Source organism: Scyliorhinus torazame, chromosome 15, assembly GCF_047496885.1.
Source record: "Scyliorhinus torazame isolate Kashiwa2021f chromosome 15, sScyTor2.1, whole genome shotgun sequence".
Classification (NCBI taxonomy): domain Eukaryota; kingdom Metazoa; phylum Chordata; class Chondrichthyes; order Carcharhiniformes; family Scyliorhinidae; genus Scyliorhinus; species Scyliorhinus torazame.
The window spans coordinates 19,056,643-19,066,990 of NC_092721.1; the positions used below are offsets into that span (position 1 = coordinate 19,056,643).

The 10,348-nt window shown below is 44.8% G+C and overlaps 1 long non-coding RNA gene across 1 annotated transcript; it reads right to left on the minus strand.

The window, feature by feature from the left end:
* Nucleotides 1-5,509: 5,509 nt before the first annotated feature.
* Nucleotides 5,510-10,100, minus strand: LOC140391368 (uncharacterized). Its single transcript, XR_011935012.1, has 2 exons — nucleotides 9,964-10,100; nucleotides 5,510-6,172 (listed from the first exon to the last, which is right to left on the minus strand). It is a non-coding gene; the product is annotated as an uncharacterized lncRNA (long non-coding RNA).
* Nucleotides 10,101-10,348: the final 248 nt, after the last annotated feature.

The following is a 10,348-nucleotide window of genomic DNA, read 5'->3' on the forward strand; positions in this document are numbered from 1 at the left end:
CTGCTGTGCCCTCCACAACCTGGCACAGCAGCGGGCCGACATGCTGGAGGAGGAGGAGAGACGTGTGGCCTTGTCATCACTGGAGGAGGAGGCAGACCAGGACAGGCTGAAGGACGGGTCCGAGGAGGAGCCAGAGGATTGAAGGCAGGCGGCAGCAAAGGTCCAACATGCCCAGAGAACCAGGGAGGACCTCATCGTCTTCAGATTCCGATAGGTCAGGGTTGTGCCCACCAGCTCAACCGCCCCTCATTTCACATATACCAGGCTTTAATAATGAACATTTTACATTCCCATTCCCCCTAGCTACAGATAGTGAACCCCACCATTGCCCATTCAGTGTTCCTCAATCTTTTAAATCTTTTGTGGTCTTGTGCTACGTCCAGGTGCCTTCCACACTCTGTGGCTTTTGATGCCCTTGGCGAACAACTTACTGGTGTCAAAGGTGTCGCCATGCCACCCTGTTCTGCCAGCTGCCCTTGAGCTGCGCAGGTGTCAGAGAGGGGGATTCGGAAGAACTGGAAACCGCCGTCGACTCCTTGGTGACCGGCTCCGGGTTGGCCTCCAGTGCTTCCTCCTCCCTGACGGTGCCCCTAGGGTCCTGGGGTCCCCATGGGATGGAGGGGCAGCTTGAGTGAGCTTCAGAGGCCTCTGAATCATCTGGCACTGCCAGCTCTTGTGGCTCTCCATAGTCTGCATCATTGTGTCGATGCCCTCAGCAATGGTCATCAGTGATTGTGACATGCTCGTTAGTGCCTCAGCAATGTTCACCTGTATCTGGGACATGTCCCCCTCAGTGACTGGGTCATGATATCGAGGCCCTCAGCCATGGTCGTCATGGACTGAGCATATCTTGGTCACCACCACTCAAGACGCATTCGTCTTTCTCCAGGCTTTCCACTGCAGTCGCCAACCTAGCGGTGTTAGCCTCAGTGCCATACATTGTCAGCACCATACCCTGCACCCAAAACCTTTGGCTCCTCCGATCAGCTATGCCGTCACTGGAATGTCACTGGCATCATCCCCTGAATCTCGCGGCTCTGTCCTATCATCTGCATCAGCTCAGGGAGAACCTTGTCCAGAAGCTCGGCATCTGATTGGAAATCCAGCAGAGTTCCTGGGATCCAACGGACCTCCGACTGCTGTCTCTCATGGATGTTTCTGCCTCCACCTGATGTGTGTCAGCAACTGTGTGGTGCTCATCAGATTGTACCCCAGAAGCCTGTCCACTCATCTCGCCTGTGTGTCTCTGCGTGGGTGGAAGGTGGGAGTGAAAGCTGTGACACCTCGATGGTGGTCTCCTCAGAGCTCTCCTCTGCTGTGGTCTCTTGGGTGGTGGGGGGGGGGGATGCGATTTCAGATGGCTCAGCCTCATCAGATGGAGATCCTGTGAGATAATGGACACATGGGGCGGTATTCTCTCCGCCCGGAGAATCGCCGGGCCGGACGCGAGTAGCGCGACTCCGCCCCGACGCCGATCCGCCGATTCTCCGCCCGGGATGGGCCAAGAGGCCGCAAAAGAAATCCAAGTCCCGCCGCCGCCGTCCACGTGTGGTCTTACCCGCCGGGGCCTTGGCGTGCATTCATCCGGGGGCAGCCTGGTGGGGGAGGAGGGGGGTGCAACCCCAGGGGGGGGGCCTCCGTTGTAACCTGGCCCGCGACCGGGGCCTACCGATCGGCGGGCCGGCCTCTAGGGCTGAGGCCTCGTTTGCTCGGCGCCGGCCCCTGTAGCCCCACGCCATGTTGCGGTCGGGGCCGGCACGGAGAAGGGAGCCACCGCGGAGGAGGGCGTAACCGCGCCGGTTGCAGTATGCATGTGCACATTCGCGCCGGTCGCATCGTGGGTCCCTTCAGTGCTGTGTTGGTCTACTGAGGGACTCGGAATCGCTGCTCCTGAGGGCCTGTTGATGCCGTCATGAAACGCAACGGCATTTACGACGGCGTCAATGGATCAGAGAATCCCGTCCCCAGTCAGTGAGAGGGAAGGATCAGTTTGTCTGACATGAACAATACATTTGAGACAAGTCATCTGGGTGAAGAGGCAGGGGATCCTCACCTGAAGAGGCAGTGGATCCTCATCTCAATGGCACAGGCCAACCGCTCTGTCAGTGACTGCTCTCTCCTCGGACAACACCGCAATTTCCAGCGCCCGTTTCTCATAGGGGCGTGAGGAATCATATCTCTTGCATCCCGCCCCTCGTCTTTTCACATTTATTATGGGCTATCTTCTCCTGCAGGGACAAAGAGTGAGCCACACACTTGATGGGTCAGGGAGGGTCTATAGCAGGTGGCTGTGTGGGCACCGCACCTCAACATGAAGGAGTTGTGTTGCTGGGTTTCAGGGGGTGCTGAGGAACAAGCGCAAAGATTGGATGTGGGGAGGGTGCGAGATGTCAGCCAGTGATTTGTGTCGGGGGACCTGATTGGGAATTTGAGGGATGGCAAGCGAAACTGATGCCAGGAGAGAGGTGGTAACTTATCCCTGTAGCTAGTTGGAGGTCATTGGTCTTCTTCCCACATTGGATGCCGGTCCTCCTGGGCACGATGCCCACACTGACAGCCACTGTCACTGCCCTCAGACAGCATCGCTGACCCTACTTCTGGTCCTCTGACCCCTTGGGGGAACGGGGTGGTCCATCTCTCATCGATGGTGTCAAGTAGCTTGGCCAGACTGGCACTGCTAAAAATGAGGAAGAGACCTGCGCGCTGCTTGCGTGTTGAGTGGGAGTGAGTGGTGAGGGAGCGTTTAAAAGCAGCTTCCGCCGGTTACCAGCGAGAAGCTGAGGCGTGAGTCGGTCAAATCAGACAGCGAGATAGCCAGTAATGGCGGGAATCTCATGGGGGCTTATTTTTGACACTAAGTGCAGTTGAATATGGGCCATGATCTTGCCAATGTAGCCGTCAAGAAACACCCTGCCAAACACACTCAAAAATGACACTTAGATATTTTCCATTGCATTGCACACATTTAGAGAGAAATTTAGAGAAATAAAGAACAGGTAGAGAGAGAGGGAGAGAGGGAGAGAGAATGACAGCGAGATAAAGAAATCATTATATTCTGATTACCATAGCTCTGGTTTCTGTTTTCTGAATTTGGGAAAGTGTATTAAGCAGAGTTGTGGGAGAGAGGAAGCAATGCACACAGTGGGGCCGCAGAGGAGTGGTGGTTGGTTAGGAAGACAGAGGGAGAAAGGGCTTTGTCCATTCAATGTTCCTTCAATCCTCAAAAGGGAACAGTTGAATGCTGAAACCAAGTAATGATCTCATCTGTGCCTTTCTTCACAGTTACACAAGATCAATTCTAATTACTTACACCTGTTAGACAGAAATTTCTATTTTCCAACATTTCTGAGACAGAAACAGTGGGACAAAGACAAATGGGGGGGGAAACGCAGACAGGCTGTTTATTTTCCTCACTCGAATTTTATTATGTGAATGAAATTGCAATTTAGGTTTGGAAAACAAGGAAAGGCGGCAATTTTAACCCTGTCAGCCTAATGGGCGGGGAGATTAATTAGAGGTGGTTGTTAAGTAGGCTGACCCCATTAACTTCCCAACCGTTCCGATCTTAAGTTACTCTTATGTGCAGGTGACAGGGAGAACTGGGAAAAGCCATAAGGGCACATCTCCGTTAAAGATAATGAAATCAAGGTGAGATGACAATGTTCAGGGAATGTCCAGGTAACACAGTAAGAACAATATTAGGATTGTAAAAGATCTGAGCGCTCTTTAGCCCTGATGGGTCGCTCCTCCCACCCACCACTTTGCTCCCTCCTGCTTCTCCCTGCCAGATTTAACAAGGACTTGGTAAATTAGGCTCAAGAGTCAAGAGTTTCTCAGCCCTCACTGAGGCTTCTGAGCTGCAGACAGTGCCTAAAATCTCAAGACCCTTCGAACAGAAAGGGAGAAAGGGGATGATTTCGAAACTGGTTTAGGGTGAAAAGGGCCTGAGACCTCTCTGATCATCTACCTATGCGGCGAATAAGCGGGAGTGGTTGAATGCTTAAGGGTCGGATGAGTGGCCGTATATCAAGGAGAAGGGAGGACATAGGAGGTAGGTTGTGGAGGTAAGATTTAACAGTTGTGATGGGAGATTGGAGAAAGGTGAAGAGGTGAGGCCGTCAATGCTAGCAAGGAGGTAGCGGATGACCGATCATGGCCGATATGGCAAACTAGATATAGTATGCCACGTACACCACAGCTCGCATGCCAAACACTGCTCTCTCTCTCCTCCCACTAAAACATTATCAATCTCCTTCACAAAAGGAAAGAATAGAGAGTTAATTCAAAGAAAAGAGGGGGAACAATTCCAAAAAACAGGGAAGAAGCAACAGAGAGCAAGAAATAGAGAGAGGGAAGAGGAAGAGGAAGGCAACATTAAGAGAGAAGAAAGAAAGTAGCAATATTCTCTGATCTACTAATTTTAACCCAACATGTTGGGTGGGAAACCCACAGGACTGGGTGATATGCTAGTTTTACACTTCTCGCATCTATAAGGAGTAAAATCAGTGTTTAAAACTAGTGGTTTTAGCTGATCCCTTCAGTTTTCCAGTGTGTGGGTTAAGTTAAAATTGCCCAAAGTCAATGCCGTAGGAGATCAATTAATATTGACCTACCATGGCATTACACAGAGGAAAAACAGTTCTAAAATCCCTCCATGGCCTTGTCCCTCCCTATCTCTGCAATCACCTCGGCCGAACAGTTCTTCCAGATACCTGCATTCATCTAATTCTGGACTCTCGAGCATTCTCGATTTTAATTGATCCACTTTTCCCACCCGTGCCTTCGGCAGCATCGGACCTCATTTCTGGAATTTCCTCCCTCAGCCCCCCGGGCTCTACTTCAATTTCTTCCTGTGAGACTCTCCCCAAAACCGACCTCTTTGGCCAAACTTCTCAGCGCCTGCCCCAATATCACCTAATGTGGCTGGGTGGAGGAGTTTAGGACATTTTAATATTGTACAACAAACGTAAGTTGCTGTTGAGCGGAGGTTAAAACCAAGGTGAACATTTTCCAGCCCATCCCACTGATGCGATCTTCCAGTCCCACCGATGGTGATCCCCATGGCAGGCTCCCCAGCGGCGGAGGTACCGAAGCACGGAAAAAGCCTTTGGCATCGCCAGGACGGGAAGGTCCCGCCGCCAACCAATGATGGAACGTCTCCGCCACTGCAAACCACCTTGTAGGGGATGGTGGGGTGGGGGGATCCCACCCTCGGTGCAGGGGGGTATCCCAATCTAGGTGCAGCCTTGAAGTAAATTGGGCTTAGAAAGCAAGGAAACATTGGGTCAGGGTATGAATACTTAATGCAGTCCTTATTTCACACACACAAGCACATATTCTGCACAAATGTTTATATTTCCACAAAACATCCCTGTGGCAACCATCATACAGGAAATTGTCTACCTTGCCTTTCATGCAATAATTACACCTTTCCTCCAATATTGCAACACTTGAAGAAGCAGGAGAAAGTTTACATCGACAGCCGCCATAATAAATGGACACAAAAGGATTTGTAGCAGGAAAGTTCAAAAAGAAACGCCAATACACCATTTGTAATTCTATTGGTTTCAAATTTTTGACATCCTTTAAAGCACAACGGCATTGTAAATTCTATTTAATCATTAACAAGGATTTGAGGCCAATTTTAGATATGAATAAATGCAAAGCAATAAATTTCCATAGTCATTAATGGAAAATTCTATTCAGGTATAACATTCTACACGTAGAGCATTTTATTATAAGCTTTTTAAAACTGTTGCCTCTGACAATGTCGTGATTATTCAGTTACATTCAGTCTGGTAACATTGATTTGCAAATAATCTTTTTTTCACAGAATCCTAAAGGAATATTAAAGCATTAAATTATTGGTGTATGAAAGATTCTCATCACCCCGTAAACTGAACAAGATTTCTGAATATATAAATAGCATATATGAGGACATTTTCATTAATTTAACTTTTGCGTTAGTGTGTTTTCAAAAGTTTCAGTCGTAGTTATTCTTCCTTTAAGAGATCAAATGTGTTGGAAGTCTGTTACGGTGCAGATTCTTGATGGTTTATTAGGAGAGTTGGGTTCAATGCATTAAATAACCTGTTGATATTTTAAGATTTCAAAAAATATTCTCATGAGATTTTGCTGTTCCCTTTTGGAGGTGTGATGAGTTTCTGAGTGCCTGTGGAGAAATCCAGATATAAATACGGAATTATAAGATTAAAAACAATGATTTTCTTATGAAGTAGGGATTAATAATTAAATACAGAGTTCATCATCTGCTGGACAATGGTTCGGAAATTTAGAAACATGCCTGGGCGTGTTCAAGGGCACCAACATTCTGTGGCACAGCAAATGGTATAACCTCTAATACAAGGCAGTTCCTGAAAGAAAACAGGAATTGGCCATGACATCACCTCAGTGAGGCGTTGATAAATTGTAACATACCACAACCTAACAATGGCTAACCTTAAGGGTGCTCTTAAATCATTTGCCAACCGAATACTGGAAACTCAGTAGCAAGAAAGTGACGACCATCTGTACCTCTTAATATCTATCCCGATTGCTTGAAGAATGTTGACTAAAACAAAGGATTTTGTCCAGCATGTGTGATCAACATGCTTCCTACCAATTCAACTCTCTTATGGTATAACCATTAGAACCACACAGTAGGATATTTAGATTCATTCCAGCATCATCAAGATAAAGATACCATTGTTGTAACCCCAACCCTAACCCTTAATGGGATACAGGTATCTTACCAGACTTGGTTGCTTTCTAATTGGGGATTTAGGGTAAATACTACTTTAACTATTGATGGATATCTCAAATATAACATTATTAAATGTGGCATTATGTAAACGTAGATTCTCTAATCAAAACAAGATTATACTTTCTTTTCCTCGAATTATCAATGTTACAAGTGACATGCCATCAAATGTGAATTGCAAGTTCAGTTCTTTAATAAACTTTTACATCATTTAAAAAATATATCGTCTCATTTGGTCTTGTGTGTCCAAACTCAAGAATCTCCCGACATTCATCAATGGAGAGGTACATTGTTGAGGAGATATAGCTGGGCCCACACAATATCTGTGTTGTTATAATCTACCTAAAATGTGTTATAAAAGTTATATGGAGGATGGTAAGATGCTCCTGGTTCCTTATCTTCTGGAAGAGTTAGATAAGTTATCCAGACCCATTTAAGTGTCTGTGAGGTGTGCCCTTCTCAAAGTTAAGTGAGAATGAAGATGTGGAGACTATGTCTGATCAGAAATGTCCTGAAGAAGAAAGGGCTATGATTATATTCTGCTTCATGCCAAATCATGTTGGTTAGAAGGCCAGCCTCGGTGCTCTGGTACTTAGTCCCAGTTGTTTTAGAAACTGTGAGGCTCCGTATCCCTCATCCCCACCCACCTCCAAGCCCCTTCATAGCCCCATGTCAACTGATGACCCCACCCACTGCCCATGCTCCTCTCATATCTCGGTAGTCACTAACCCAGTTTTGACCATGGGTAGACCTCAGGGGCATTTGGAAATTTAAAAAAACATCAATTTCGAATGCTCTAATACTGATCTTACTTGTACATGCTTGATGATTAAAAAACTCCCACCCATTAAATCAATTGAAAGCTTTTAAGTCTCAAGAGATTCATCTCTTATGAAAACTTAACACTTCTATTCAAACCCAAAGATGACTAATGTTTTAACAGCCTCCTAAAACTGTCAAACTGTGAACTCAGAAACCTCTGCTGAGGTTTTGTAGTTATTGAAACTCAGCCAAGCATTCATAATGACGCATTAAATGGCTTTGGGGAAATGTCAACACAGAACTCAGTAGCATCTGGTCCTGCAGTTAAAAATGTTATTTTCTAATCCACACTAGATGGCCTGTCAATTGAAGAAGTCCAGGAGAGATGTTTTTTCACACTCAGTGATAACTTCAGCCTGTTTTACCCCAAATAATCGAACACTAAGAATAAGCATGGCCATTTCAGGAACGCTTTGCATTTCTGAAGAAGCTGAGATCAGAAATCCTGTCCAGATATGTGGAGATCCTCAAGCTTGTGCAAAAAATATAGAGGCAGAGCAACAATCATTCCCACTCCTTGGAAAATTATATGTTCATCACTAAAATATTTGAATACCTTTGCTGATGACTGCATTGAATTGCAAATCATCAAAATGTGTTAACATGAACAGAGCAACTTGCTCTCAACTTCCCTATGAGTTTCAAATAATTGATGCATTTGTTCGATAATTACTAATTACATCCAACACCAAAGTTAAGGCATCTACTTACATCGTAAGTATCTTTAATTACAGTTGCATGCAACCTCTGCGGCCCAGAAAAGGAACAACAAAAATTGTGGGGCATTAAGAGATTCCTATAGTTGAAAAGTCTGGCTTTTCTTTTCTCTTTTTTTCCCTCTCTTAATCCAATCTTTATTTTCCACTCCACGGATTGGATTTTAACCTGTGCAAGGGGCAGTGTTTTTGAATGAGTTAAAATCTTACCCAATATTTTTCTTTTTGCACATGATCTGACCATACTTCACCCTATTTCCTTTCCAATCCTTCTTTTGTCCCTTTCTCAATCTTTGAACCTTATTGGTAAAGGTGCGGGACAGTTAGTATGTTGGACAAACTCAGGGGCTGGGTTTCTCTCTCTGCATCACTATCAGTGTCTGCATCCAGCAGCTTGCAGCAAAAAGATTGAGGGAAAAATTTGAACTAGCCCTTCACTGCCAGCCAACTCACCCGGCAAAATCTGGACCAATATTACACAGAGCAATTTCCAACCAGTGTTTCCTCAACTTTGAAACTGGGGCCTATGTCAAGCCATAAATATTACAAACATACATACTAATCTATGGACAAGGAGCAGGAGTGGCCCATTCATCTCCTCATAACTGCTTCCCATTTAATAAGATATCAGTTGATCTGATAGAAACCTCAAATCTGTAAATCAACTACCCGAGTAGCCTATCACCCCCCTCCCCCCTCACACCTCAAGAATCTATCCACCTCAGCCTTATTAAATATTACAAGACTCTGCTTCCAAGGCCTTTCAGGAAGACAGTTGCAAAGACCCACTGAGAGAAAAAAACATTGCTCCATCTCTGTTTTTAATGGGCGACCCCTTATTTTTAAAGTGTTTTTGGCAACGATATTTGAGTTCTGTTGATCACATTTAAAAAAAGAACATGCAATTCTTAATGAAAGCAATTTGCTTCTGATTTGAGATTACACATAAAATATATTCACTGCCATTTTGATCACCGTATTCTCACATCGATAATATCTCATCAATGTTGATTGGGCAATGTGACTTGTAACCGAGTCAATAATCACAGAGATAATTTTACAATATGAAAGGAGCAGTGCCAGTTATTCTATCGCCGTCCATGATAGGAATCTTACCTGCGCCATCAAAGTCTCGGGTAAACTATTAAAATTACATAGGAATTAGACTGTGGCTATGCCCCAAGGCTAACAATGCTTCTTTTCATTGCTGCAAATTCATCTTGAGCACCAGTAGATGGAGTTCCTCTAGGAGTCATTGCAAGTATGAATCTATCATCATTTTATAGTAATTTCAGCGAAGGTGGAGAGAAAACTAGGTTTATTTACTATAGTTGCATAGTTGAGCTGTTTTAAGGTTTCAGGCAACAAGACTTTCATAGGAACCATAAAACAACCCAAAGTTGGTAGCAGTTATTTTAGTCTTAAATAATATTCTAAATTCATTTTTTGCAAAAGCTGAAAGTTACGGGTTTCAGCAGTTAAAATATAACCATTGTTGAACTGTTATTTCTGACAGACTACATGAATTTTCTACGCGTGAATTTTTTATTGATTGCGGCAGTTTCAACAAACTGCAGGAGCATGCCAAATTTTAATACAATCGTTGCATAAATTAATTTCCTAATCAGGGAAAGGGGGGATAGGAATTCCAATTTTTTAACACACCTGACCAATCTTCCTGAAACACTGCACGCTTCATTTTTGAAATTTGTCACGAGAAGGATTGTTCGGTCGAGCTCTTTCATTTTAATTGATGGGAAGGCTTATTTTGCCTTTTTTCACTTCCATCGATGGATATATCCATTTGTTGCAGATATTTCCCTTGGCCTTTGGCATATTGATCCAAGCTGTTGAGGAAGGATGAGTCCTTTGATTGTGCTTCACTTGAGAGCACAGTTAATGAATAAAAAACAGTTTATGCTGTGGAGGTCATTGCAACTGCATGTTATTAATATGCAGCAGAGATAAAATGGATAAAAGGCACTAATATTGGTGAGAATTCATGGTAAAGGGTGAGGGAGAACAATTTATGGCTATAACTCAACTGCAC